The 14,073-nt window shown below is 34.0% G+C and overlaps 1 protein-coding gene across 6 annotated transcripts in view; it reads left to right on the top strand.

The window, feature by feature from the left end:
• Window positions 1-14,073, top strand: part of ABCC8 (ATP binding cassette subfamily C member 8) — a 2,552,355-nt gene that overhangs the window by 2,163,606 nt on the left and 374,676 nt on the right. The window lies entirely within an intron of this gene.

Raw genomic sequence — 14,073 nt, 5'->3', positions numbered from 1 at the left:
AAGACACTCACATTAGAAGCATTTTCATTCAGATGTTGGCACTATCTCCAATTCAATTCTTGTAACTCCAATTTTTCTTTCCAAGGGCACCCTGGATCAGGGCTAGTCATAACATGTACAAAAAATCTAAAATAATGATTAGGTTGGTTTTCTGTATATTTCAGGAGTGTTTTATAAATATTTTGTTGTTTAATATTGTATATGTGCTCATACATCCTTTCCCACAGTGTCCTATCTGTTTTCCAAATATAAGAACCAAGATGCATTTGACTAAGGGTTACATAAATCATCCTGCTTGTGCAACAGCTGTAATAGCCTTTACTCACCATTAGTCCACTGTTCGTAAGGTTTATATTAATCCTTCCAAATACGTATTTACATTGACTACATGACCACATCTATCCCTTCTAAACATAATTCTTGATCTCACTCCTAGGTTCTAAAAGTTATCACCACTAATATGGAATAAATTTCAGTTATTTTCTAAAGCATTCCATATTGTTCCTGCATCTGTGTTATATGAAATAACCACTGCTTTCTGAAAGCACTCTTTTTTTCTTTTCCTTATTGGGGCTAACCATAATATTACTGTTTCCTAGAAAAGGGGTACAAAGCTCCTCTTTCCTTTTAATAGGCTAGTATTTTTAATCCACCTTTCAATCCAGTAATTCTACATTTTGAAAAAAACTTTTCTATATTAAAGTAGTTGATTGATCTCAATTGTACATTTTCTGTTTATAAATTACATGAAATGCAAACTAATGGGTTTGTACTCATATGCTTCTATATTTTGTCTACTTTTGTTATACAGTTTTATTGTTTGCATTTTCTTTCTCATGAACTTGCTGCTTTTTTGTTAGTCATTTTGGAGTATTTGTGGCATCACCGATGACAATTTTTCTTCTTAGATTTCTGTGTTCTATCTACAGTCATTTACATATGACATATGATAATTCTTTTATTTTCCTGTTCACACCATGGCAGTCAGGGATAACAAAATTGGAATATTATTTTGCATTAATAGCATCCTTCCCACAAATTCTTTTTATAGCTAGAAAAAAAATCTCCCTCCTCACCAGTGACGATATGAATTATGTAGATTTACAATAAAAAGGAATAATCATTTCTCAACACAGTTGCTAAGTCAGTCTAAATGGCAACAAACTTTTTTTTTCATTGTTAACAACTCAAATGGGAAACAGTGCTGGATGCAGGTATTCACTCTTAGCTCATCTGTATGCCTAGATTGACACTTCTGACTCAGATCTATGAATGAGATTTAAGCAGATGTTATCTGCATATTTTTTGTGGAGGTTGTGGACAGTTTATACATTTATCTGTGTGGTAACAGCAACAACAACAACAAAAAAGATAGCTCTAAAACCAGATCAGGTGTCAGAAAAGTTGAAAAATGCAGGTCCATAGGTTTTGCAGTGGAAAAAAAAAACACCTGCTTTATTTCCCATTGTGAAAGCATTGATTGAAACTGTACTATATTGGAATTAACTGAAAACAACTGAAATGAGACTGGAACAAAAGTCTTTATCTGTTAATTACCTAAGCTTATGCTGAACAGGTGCCATTCTCTCCTTTATGGGACACATCTTGTGTATTTTTCAGAACAAATTCTCCAAACACTGTAGATCATTTAATAAGGCTTTATTAGATGTTCACAGAATCCAAATACTGTCTTCATTAACAGTGCTGATAAACAATAATAATCTATAGAAATGCTGGGTTGCTGGTTAGTAATAACAGTGCTGCTAAATATATCCAAAGTTTCTGCACATATATTCTTATTGTCCTGAATAATGTAAACTAAAACGGTCTTTATTTGACCTGTCTACTGTACTCAGGCTCGAGTGTCTTCACTGTAGCTTCCCTTCTAAAATTCTTGATAGTTAATCTTTTCTTTATGTCTGATCGAACTTACTAACTGACTTTCGTAACTGTATTTGCTGTATATTTTAATAATACTAAAATGCTTTATATGCATTTTTAGCCTTGGTTACCTTGGTTTCCAAGCCTGGTCTTGCATGTGTTTTATGTAGCATTCCATTAAAGAACATTCTGTAGCTGGCAAGATTGTATCTTTCCCTTGAAAAAAAAAACATTTTGTATTTCTGTATTTTCTGCACATTTCATGCTTATCTTTCCTTTCTAATAAATTGTCTTTCTCTGAAACTGAATGCATACATGTCTGACTGCATATTTTCAGGCCTTATTCTACCTAAATGTACTGTAGTGAATTTACTGAGAATACCCTAACTCTAACAACTCCCCCTGAAGTTCCTGATGAAAGTTTATAGGGACCTACTTTTGAAGTTGCTTTACATCTGTTTTGCTAACTACTGTATACAGCTTTATGCTACTTGACTCATAATCTGAAAATACATTTTCTTTATTTGGTAAATAAACTTGCAATTTTAATTTTGACCACTAGGTGTCATGAGCATTTATGGCCTGTTTGAATTGAAGTCTCTTAACTTTATGATTTAATTATAACTAGGCAGTTGTTTTTCTTTAGCTGGTGAATAAACTTGCTATTTTAATTTTGACCGCTAGGCTTGATGTCTGTTAACTTTATGATTACCTAGATTCATAGTCTTTAGAGTCTTTTAAGTCTAAGTTCCGATGTATGATTGATATATCCAAAACTTGTACATTATTCTGAAAATGAGTGTCTTTTAATTCTGTGGCTTTTAAAGCTGATTAGAAAATGGCATACACATTCTTAATCTGTCTTTGTGAATCTTTATTTAAGTTAGAGTACGAACTATTAACCCTGCCTGTTTTTCTTCCCTATCTCTGTATGCTGTAATTGTAAAATTACACTGTCTATTGTGTATCTTTTTTAGCTTATGAACTGGTGCCTTAGTGTACCATATTGCCTCTCTCTTATTGTTCATAGATTTAAATCTTTAAACATTGTACTATTTAATCCATTTTTTATTGTATAATCTATCAAGCATGTTGGCTATTTTCTGAAGACTAACTGAAATCAACACTAAAGGGATAACTTGTCTTGAAGCATAATTACCATATATTGTGTTAACTTGTGTCTATAAATTCTCATCTAGATTTGCTAATAATTCTACTTACTTTTTTAACTTATGTGCTGTAATATATGTTTGCCTCCTACATTTGTGTCTGAAATATTCTCTGAATATTTATGATCTATAATAGTTTACTAAAACCTGTGCTTTCTGTATTTCAGGTCTATACCTTTGCATTTTCTGACTAATGTACAATAATTATGTAAAGTGCACTGTAATTTGTAAATTAATTAACAAATTAAGCCTGCCCTGTTATGCCTTGAGTATATTGAATAACTAATACTACCTATTCTTTAGATAACTTATCTTAATAAGCCTGTAATAAATAATTCCGTCAATTGAATAATGTGAAGCATGATGTAGTAGAAATGTATGAAGTAATAAGCCTGTTACACATAATTGTGTCACTTTACCCTTAAATAATGACTGAATAATGTAATTCATGTTACTTTACTCTTAAAACTAATGAATAATGTGAAGTAACTGAATATTATTCTTATATTCTGAAATTTGACTGAAATGTACTGTACTGAACATGCATAACTGAGTATGAATGTCATATTCTGAATCTTGACTAAAATTTACATTAGCATGATACAAATTTATACGGAACATTTAAAGTAGCTGTGTATATTCTAGAAACTAAGCTAATACTAAAAGAACTGAACACAGATAGAAGCATAACTGAAACTGGTAAATGTTATATTCTGAAAACTAAACTATTGGTATATTTTCCTGTCAGTATTGTCTGAACATAGATAGACTGAAAACTAGTACTGTTATATAACTGAAAACATACATACTTGATTTCAGTCACACATTTTAACTTTAAACAACATTGAAGAAATAACTGAAACACATAGAAAGTCAACTTCTGCACCACAGATCTTACCACATTTTACTGTACATTGTCCTAGTCACTGATACGGTATTGGAAGGCCTGCTTTAATGTCCAAGTGTCCTTTTTATAGTTAGGCATTTTAAACCTTTTCTTTTCTTCTTTTGTTCAAGGCTGGGCTAAAGTTCTTGATTGTATTTAGTATCAGGTCCTTAAAATAACATATACATCTTTAACAATTATAAACTATAGTATTACTTGTTGCCCTGACTTTATTTACACTTTTCTGCATGAAACAAACATTTGCTCTTAATAAACTCCTGCAGGTGTGAAGTATAAAACAGTGACATGGAAAGGCTGTAACTTTATTATTAAATCTAACTGAAATTTCAGTGACAATGTTTTTCTTGTCATAACCTTAAATGAAACTAAAGTAGTAATTTAACACTGTATATTTCTGCACCTGTATAAAATGAATCATAACTGTTGAACTTTTTAGATTTACTCTCGTGACCCTCAGATTTTAACGGGTTCCTATTAAATGATCGAAGACGCATTCTTTCGAATGCATCTTGATCAAACTTGAAAGCACGAAAAGGCAAAATAGTGAAATGGCATATAAGCGAATTCTTTCTTGGGGAAAAAATTTGCTTAGGCGCTTCTGTTACTTTGCCATTTTCGTCACTGTAGTGTGATCTCGGAGTTGGTATATTTAAATAGGGGGGTGGGGAGTGAGCCCCCCCCTCACTTTATGTAATGTATTCATTTTTTTTTTTTTTGTGGAACAGAGCTTTTTTTCCCTTGGAAAAAAATTGCTGTTCTAAGCATTCATGATTGTAAGCTTTCGCTTACATGGGTTAGATAATTCATCATTCGCTTTTTTAAGCATTCAATGATTTAACATAGACCAGATTTTAACATACCGTTCTGTGAGTGAAATTCCACCCACTGTCTCACCATAACCATTCCTTTAGCTGACATCATTTAACTTTTCAGTACTACTGAATGCTGCAAGAATTTTTCATTACTGTCAACAATTTTCTTGGATAAATAATAAAAACTGTAAATGCATTGCATTGATCTTTACCATATTGCCTTATGGCATACAGTACTGTCCTTAATTTAGTTTGCTAAGTTTGCTGTAATCTGATCTGCTTTGCTTGGTAAATTGCAATTTCTGTATGAAATATATACAGTCTTAAACTGATTACATAAGTATATTTATTACCAAATTTAAACTGATCTGATTCCAGAAGTTTATTTGTCTATTCTTCCCAACATGGGTTGAACCTGTGGCTTTATTGACACATAGTATTTATGATGTACTGTTTTTATGCATAGGATTTGAACTATTGATTGTACTGTCACTTTGACAATGTAGCATTGACTTTTTTATTCTGTAAAGTAACAAAACATTATTTATGCATATGATTTGAACTTTTGACTGTACTGTCACTTTTACAATGTAGCATTGACTTTTGCATTCTGTAATGTAACAAAACATTATTTATGCATAGGATTTGAATGTTTGACTGTACTGTCACTTTTACAATGTAGCATTGACTTTTACATTCTGTAAACTAACAAAACATTATTTAATGTTTGCAAATGCTTTTTTGGCTCTGTCTGTATTAAGATATTGTTTATGCATTGCAGCACTTTAATACAATGCTCTTAACTAATGACTGCTAAATAAGGCAATAACACAAAAAAATCATTTGTCAAATCTGTAACTGTAAACCCTTTATTCTGTGAATTAACTTGACTGTCATTTATAGTATACCCTATAAGACATGGATGCATACAATTACACTTTTTTCTAATTGGCAAAACCCAATATGCCTTTCTGAGCACTTTAGCTGTGTCAGCTGAACTGGAATTTATTTTATTTTTAAACCACAAATCTGCATGTTTCTGTCGTAAGTGATTTTTTAAAATTCTGTACATTTGCAAAAATCTTGCTACTGAAGTCTTAAACAGCAGATAACTCTAATGACACGTTTATAACTAGTATGGAGCTGTTACACTTTGAACTGTTAGCTGCTGTAATCTTTGACCCTTTAAATCCTGACAAAATATTTGTGTCCTCTAATAAAGATCTACGTGTAACTGAAGTTGATTTGTCTGTATTAATGAATACATTATTCCATAATTTTTCTGTGAACAGTGAAATATTGTCATTTTTTTATCCTTAAACAATGACAGATAAATGCTCTAGTTTGGTACTGGACTGCCACACCCTTTATAGATGAGCTGAAAATCCTTTGTTATAGAACTAACCACAACACTGTCTCTGGCTATTGCATGTGTTATCTATTTACTTTGCTCTGAAACAGTAGTTTGCACTGAAGTCTGTATATTATCCCCCCTCAGTGCAATATTTGCACTGGCTTGTGCACTGATGTTTTTGTCTGTATTTATTATATTGGTACATAACTTTGTACCTAGAATTACATGTAAACTAATGTATTACATTCTGAACATTTGTATTTGAAACTGTACTGCAACTTAACTCTGTATGTTGAATTGTATGTGCTGAAGCATTTACACAAGAATTTGTGTTATTTAAGTCTGAAACCATACTGACAGAAGCTGACTCGTTATACGAATACTTTGCTATAGCTTGCTTCTGTGATTTAAACCTTTTGCGTTTAGAAATATTTAACATTCCTGAACTAATAACTTTTAACTTCAAAAGAACATTTCTGGAACACAGTTTTTTAGACTGCTTTAACCAGTTTTTAACTTTAAACCAAACATATACTTATGTGCTAACTGTAGGAATATTACTTGATATGTTTATACAACAGGTATGCAAATTACTTTTTCTGATGAATTTAAACTCTTTTGAGCTGTTAACTAAAAATGCATTTAAAGTCTTGCATAGCTTTATGATTCTAGAAGAATGTGTCCTGTTGTCTGCAGCTTTTTAACCTTTTTCTTGCTTCTTGGCTGTGTGACGTCACACTGGAAACTTGAAATTTTGTAACTGACAAATGTCTTTTATGCTCTGATGGAACGCTGCTAAAGTTTGTCGATTTACTGCTGGTCTGTTGAAGTTCTTTGAGGCTTTTTTCTGAATTTAGCAATTTAACAGCTGCAATTACTGTATGTAGAGGTCCTCTGCTTTGTCTGTTTTCTGTATAAAATTTACATTTGGAATTTGTCAAATTATATATATTTTTCTTTGCATCTATTTCTAAACTCATTCCAATGATGAAGTAAAGAGCCCAACAAAGTTTGCCAGTATACAAGCCAAATCAGAAATAGCAGTAGACATAGGAATGCAGTTTTGCTGTATTAAAATTTATGCTGGGATATGAAATATGAGAGACACTTTTTGCAGTGTCTTTAAGAATCATTTTGTTGTGGGAGCAATATTTTGACTCTGTTAATTGATTATATTTCTCTTTTAGATTTTTATGAAATTGGTTCCATATGGGTTATTTATACTCTGTTTCTAACATACATTTGAATCTTTTTTTTGTATCATTTAACATTTGTTGTATTTTATTAGTGTAGTGGGCTTTGAAATGATTTGCCAATTTTGTAGATAGCTTAGAGTCTAGGCTGTTTTGCAAGTAATATTTTCTGATTGCTTAGTGCTAGTGTTTCATTTAATATTATATTATTATATATTTAAAACAGAGGAAAACACACAACTGTATATATTTTCTTTTTGTTTTAAAAGTAATGATTTTCATTCATGGGGTAGATTTAAATAGGTAATGATTGTATGAGTGCATTTTGTTTGTGGAATATATGAAATTGTGACATTTTTGTTTAACACTGAAGTGAATAGAAAATTTCATATAAGAACATAAGAAAAATTCTAGACAAGCAATCATGAGGATGGAACATAAGCTGCCAAGCCGCATACATGTTTAAGTAGTCATACACTTAAAAGTTGTAAACTTCTTTTCAAGCACTTAATAGTGCTCACCCCTTAAATAAGGAGGCTGTATACATTTGTATCTACCCATCCATTCATCAAGACTAGCCTTAAAGATAATCATATTAATACTATTTTGATTGACTTTTAGTGGTAACTCATTCCCCTAGTGAGGCTGGTTGTAGTTTCACCAAAAAACAGGAGAACAAATAAGACTAAGTCTTTTATGGCTCGAAAAGCAAAATATGGGTCACATTAGAGCATCCTGTAGACTATTGAGTGTATATAAGGGCAGACATGATAATCTTTTGGGATAGCTGAACATTTTAAGGCTTTTAATTTTCTGGGTTAGGTATCTCTGAAACCTTTCCATATGCTTCAGTTTATACATACATAATGTGGCATTGTATTCAGTTATGGGTTTGATAAGGGAAGAGGACCTGTAAGGTATTCCAGCACATACAAAGTGATCACTGTGAAATGCTTCTGTAACTCTCAAAGAAGCTTTACTGGGTTGAGCAGAAAGGACCTGCCATTTTGAAAAAGAGACTGAGTAGGGTCTAGATCACTTAAGCTGCCTGTGTCTGCAGAAATGAGATCTGCAATGAATTTAATTTTCCTTGTTAAATATGGGTTTGCATATAAGGCAGAGGAAGGGTGATGTGGCTGTGATTAGCATGGGTCATTACAGGGGTAACCCTTGTGTAGCTGTGTCACAATAGCTGTTTTTCAAGCATTAGACACAAAGCATGTTTGTATGTTAAATATGAACAGTTTAAGTAAAAGCTCACATAGTGTATACTTGCCACTGGAGAGACTATAGCCTGGAATCTTGCCTGGTCCCTTGAAAGTATTATTTTTAGTGTTTTAACAGGGATTTTAAGCTTTGTTGCTAAGCGATTTCAGGAGAAAGTAAATTCTTAATGATACTGGGAACAACAGTTTGGCCAGGTGAGGTTAGTTGGCATTAAATTTGATTACGAATGCATCGGCAAAATTTTGGAGTAGAAAATGTGGTACTATTATAGATGAGCACAGTCCAGTTTTTGGACATTATTCCTTAATTTCTTGATGTATCCAAGAAACTTAAATTTATTTGATATCTGTAGTAACCTTAAGGTTGGGCGGCCATGGTGGTGCAGCGGTTAGCATTGCCGCCTCACAGCAAGAGATTCTCAGGTTTGATTCTCGGCTGGGGTGCCTTCTGTGTGGAGTCTGCATGTCCTCCCTGTGGTCACGTGGGTTTCCTCCAGGTGCTCTGGTTTCCTCCCACATCCCAAAGACATGCTGTAGGTGGATTGAACACTCTAAATTGGCCCTAGGCATGAGTGCGTGTGTGTGTGCCTTCTGTGGTTGGGCACCGGGCTGGCAACTCGACACTGTAAAACTCCACTGGCAATCATGAGCAGACAGGTGATCTGCTGTGGCGACCCCTAACCAGGAAAAGCCGAAAGAAGAAGAAGTAACCTTAAGGTTGTATTGTACTTTACACTTTTTAATAGTGCTCTTAAGTCCCTTACTGACATGTTCCAGTCTGGTCCCAAGATAAAGTGATGGGAATTTTAATTATTCTCCATTCTGTCATGCATTTTATTAATATGGCTGTTCAGCCAGAAATGTTTATATCTGAATTTACCATTACATTTGGGACAGTTGGATATACTTTACTAGGTAGCTGTTTAGGTGCTCATAAAACCAGATTTGAATGCAAGAGCTTGATCAGTTGGGTTCATTTGCAGGGGATTGTGTGAAAATTTACAAATGTCTTCTGCAAGTTAAAGTAGGTTTTCCCTGGTGAAGTCCCAAAAAATGGTGGTGGGGTAGAACCACTAGGCCTGACATAAAAGATTATTGATTTGTGGTCAGATTTAATCGGGAATGAGGTGATACAGAATAGGGTACAGGTGGAAGTTAGAATGATAAAGACCAGAGGCTGAATTCATAAAGGTTACCACAAAGTGTACACTATTTGTACATTTTGTGTACACTTTCTGAATTCAATAACAGCCCTATCACAATGCTTACACTGTCTGTTCACTCAGAAAGGTTACACAAAGAGTACACATAGTGTATACTTTGTGGTAACCTTTATGAATCTGGCCACAGGTCAAGGATATTAGAACCTCTGGTGAGTAGTTTTATAATTTCCTCCAGCACATCATTATTAACAAGTTTTGGAAATGTTGAGCATATTTGTTTTTAGAGATGTAAGTATGCCACTTAGTACTTATGTAATTGAAGTCTCCTAGCAAGAAGGTATTTTGTTTGATATTTAAACCCTCAATGATTTTATGGTAATTTTCATAATCCTTGTTGCATATTGATAGAGATTTGTAGCCAGAAGTGAAGTAATAGCTGGATTTGATAAGGGTGCTATAGATATTCAGAAGCTCCAAGTTAGGGCCATGGGTAAACTGATGAGATGTTATGGTATTTCTGATAAATATGGATACTCATCTGCAGATACTCAAGGACCTGAAGGCATGAAGTCATGGTAGGCACTAAACCCCGGTATAAAAGAAGTGCTCTCAGAGCGCTGAAACTATGTCACATTAACTATGCAAATATGAAGCTGTACAAGCTGCAGGAGGATGTTAAGTTCAGACATTGTGTATTTATTATCTAGTTATCTATCTGTCTAGCTTAGCTACAGCCATAAGGTCAGACATCATTAATGTATTTGTCTTTCTCTATCTGTCTATCTATCCATTTATTTATTAATTTATTTCGGGTTGTTTTATGTGACCTGTGGTGTTCTAAGGTTGTCTTCAGTGTATGTGCTTTGCTTTGTGCAAGTGGATGAACCTCTATATATTTATTTAGGTTTTAGGAAGCAGTATAGATATGGCAGGCTTATGGTAAACTAGTGATGGTGACTGGAGATGTGGGTGCAATATATATATATATATATATATATATATATATATATATATATATATATATATATATATATATATATATATATATATATATATATATATATATATATATATATACACACACACACACACACACACACACACACACACACACACACACACACACACACACGTGTTTGTATGTGTGTGCATGGGTGAGTATATTTGTTAATGCTGACATGCAGAACTATTGACATACACATCAAAACCACTTACCAAACTCACAAAATCAAATGTGAAGTAATCATAAAAGGAGGAAACAGCCTCCTTTTCCTTTTGATTAAAAAACAACCCCCGCAAAAAATTTGTCTTAATAGTGATACTGTTAGGGAAAGAGGTTTTCCATAAGGTAATGTGAGGGAACAGGGATAGGGATAGGAACACCATTAAGGTTAGCCACGTAGGTAAGGTGTTCTGGGTGAATTTATGTTAACCCTAACCATAACTCTACCCCTGCCCTCTAACAGTATCCCTTCACATTACTACATGAAAACCCCTTCCCCAAACAGTACCAGTACACAAGACAGTTGGACACAGACAAACACAGTAATATGCAGCACTACAGCTAACCCTTTTCCTTGCCCTTAGTTTCACACTAATCCACAAACATTGTTATGTACACTTACCTGCAGTTCACAACTTACTGCTACTGCATATGCATTTCTTCAGTAAAGCAATGGTCGATTTTTCTGTTTTGATAACTCCTCAATGCAACCATCAATGAATGTGACCACCTGTAAGAGCAAAAATAGCTGTTGACATTAGTTAGTGCTTTCAGCCATGTGGGACTTCATCACTATGACTTATTTACTTACAAGAAAACTAATTTTAAAAGATCTTTTGTGTATAAGACAAGAAATCTAAACATTTATGAGAAGCAAAATACATTTAAATGTGGAACTTGTGCACAGTGGTCCTATGCTAACACTGCAATAGCATTGCTACAATAAACAGCAAATTATATTATGTACCTAATTATTTCAACTGTTTGTCACAGAGTGTGGTTTATGCTACAGCTTGTTTATCTTCTTCAGATATTTATATAGGTAGAACTTTGGGGCCTTTGCAAGAAAGAATATATGAAAGTGTTATGGCTATTTATGTTGGAGACATGAATAATGCTTTAGGGAGAGTTTTAGAATTTTGTCTGTATGTTGTACACATGTGCAGATATCAAAGTTTGTTTTGGACTTAGGTTATGAAAATTATGATTTTTTTCATATTTTGGTAAGTAACTTTGCAAGGGAACATGTCAGTGTGCCAAGTAATACCTCATTTTGAAGACAGTGTTACTCCTTACAACATGGTAAAAGAACTGTGCCTGTGCACTGTACACATGTACAGATATCACAGTTTGTTTAGTCTTGTACAATTATGAAAATTATACATTTCCAATACTTATTATTATTATTATGCCCATATCTTTGCAAGGGAGCATGGTGATCACACAAATGATGCATCATTCAGATGCACAACTTCTACACTGATATGTAGGCTCTGTTTGTTACAGGTGATGAGATATTATGCTTTGTTTATTTATCAGTTATGAGAAATAATATATTAATCAAATTTCTGTGAATATTAGCATCACACAGTAATGGTTAAGGTATCATTTTAAAGCTGACATTCATGCTAATAAAGTAAAGTCAGATTGTATGGGTCTGCATGGTACATTGACCAAGATATTGTGCTTTGCTTTTCCAAAAAGGTAAAAAATATGGACAATATCAGCATTCCTTGCCAAATATTTAATAATGACTTTGATATGCACTATCAACAGTTACACTGTTGGAAAGGTCAGTGTCTGCTGAACAACTTTTGCGTTTATATTTTTAGTCTAGCTCTTATAAAGAGTTATGAACATTTGTTTTTTGTATGGTATTACAAATGGATTTTCTGAAAATGAACTCAGGCTGCACTGTTGTTCCTATGGTGGAATTAAGCAGGCAGATTTTTCTGAGCTGCTCCAAGTGAATTACGAGGTTCTTACTGACATTAAATTTTTATTTTCTATGTTCGATAATGTTGTTGCAAATCAAGGAGGTGGCAACATTAGGGGTTTATTGGATAATAAGGAATCGGCATGATAAGTTAAATGCTTATACATTCCCTGGCATCAATAAGATTATACATTTCAGTGTTATTCTTAAATGTAAAGCTTTAAAACATTGGTGAATATTTTGGATTTGTCCTTTTTAATCCATGTGACTTATGCATTCATATTTAAATAGGGAGCTTCAGTGTAACACTTCCTCAGTTGAAGTGTTTGACAACTGTTGAGTGATTTTTTTTGTTAATTTTACAGACTGTTAAGCAGCCTACCAGTTTGCTGCTTTACTTTGGTAACTTATAAAAAATACATGGAGATGGAACAGCAGTTCGCTACTTAGGTTGACAAAGACAAGTCACATACATACATAGAAATATAATGCCACGCACATGCATGCACATACCAGTATAATAATTATTTTCTTGCTTGAAACAAAGGCTAGGAATATGATCCCTCATAAAAGGGAGGACTCAGCATTTTTTGCATGATTTTTTACCCCAGTGCCTGTTGCCCATCAAGCCCCCCACAATCAGAAAGTGGACTGTTAAACAGGAGTGGTCATTCAGGAAACCACGAGTGTACTTTGTGCTCTTGTAAAGCTCCTTGCAGGCTTCATCATTATCATCAGCATCAACATCAAAAACTCCTCCTGTTTTCCCTTTTTTACATGGTGTCGAGATACTGTATCAACTATCACCACTTCGCTGCATTTGATGCCACTCTGCTACCTTTTGTTTGCTGTCATGCCTATCTGTTTGAAGTGTTCTGTCATATAATATAATAAATCTCTTGGCTAGATGTGTTTGTCTCATTTTGCCTTCTTCCTGTTTCTCCTAAATCTGCTTTACCAAGTTCCCTTCTGTTTTCTCGCACACATAACCAAACTGTCAGAATATGTCATTCTTGAGCTTTTTTATCATTAGGGCTAATTTGGTTTGTGCACCTGGCAATGAGATAATTTTATTTTTGCTATCCCTCTCAACTGATAGAGTTTTTGAGCACTTGTATCACTGCTAGACCTGCCTGAGTCTATGTATCAGTACATTTGCTCCACGGCATACACTGACAAATGCTGCTGTCACTGTGTTATGTGGTGATGCCCACATCTTCCCTGCTGTTCCTCCCTGCATCATGAGGAACCTCTGCTGACTGACCAAGACTGTGTTATTATAGAAGTGACACAAGCCAGTTATGAACTGCAGTCCCTCCCCCAAAGATAGGTATGTCATTCCTCCTTATATGTGCCATCAAGCAACCAAGCTGCAATTCAGACTCTGGTCTCCTGCATCATAGTCAGATAGTCGAGCCTTTATCCCTCT

This window comes from Protopterus annectens, chromosome 9.part0, assembly GCF_019279795.1.
Source record: "Protopterus annectens isolate FY-2018-M chromosome 9.part0, PAN1.0, whole genome shotgun sequence".
Lineage (NCBI taxonomy): Eukaryota > Metazoa > Chordata > Ceratodontiformes > Protopteridae > Protopterus > Protopterus annectens.
The sequence above is the reverse complement of the archived record's forward strand: the minus strand, read 5'-3'. Positions and strand labels throughout refer to the sequence as shown.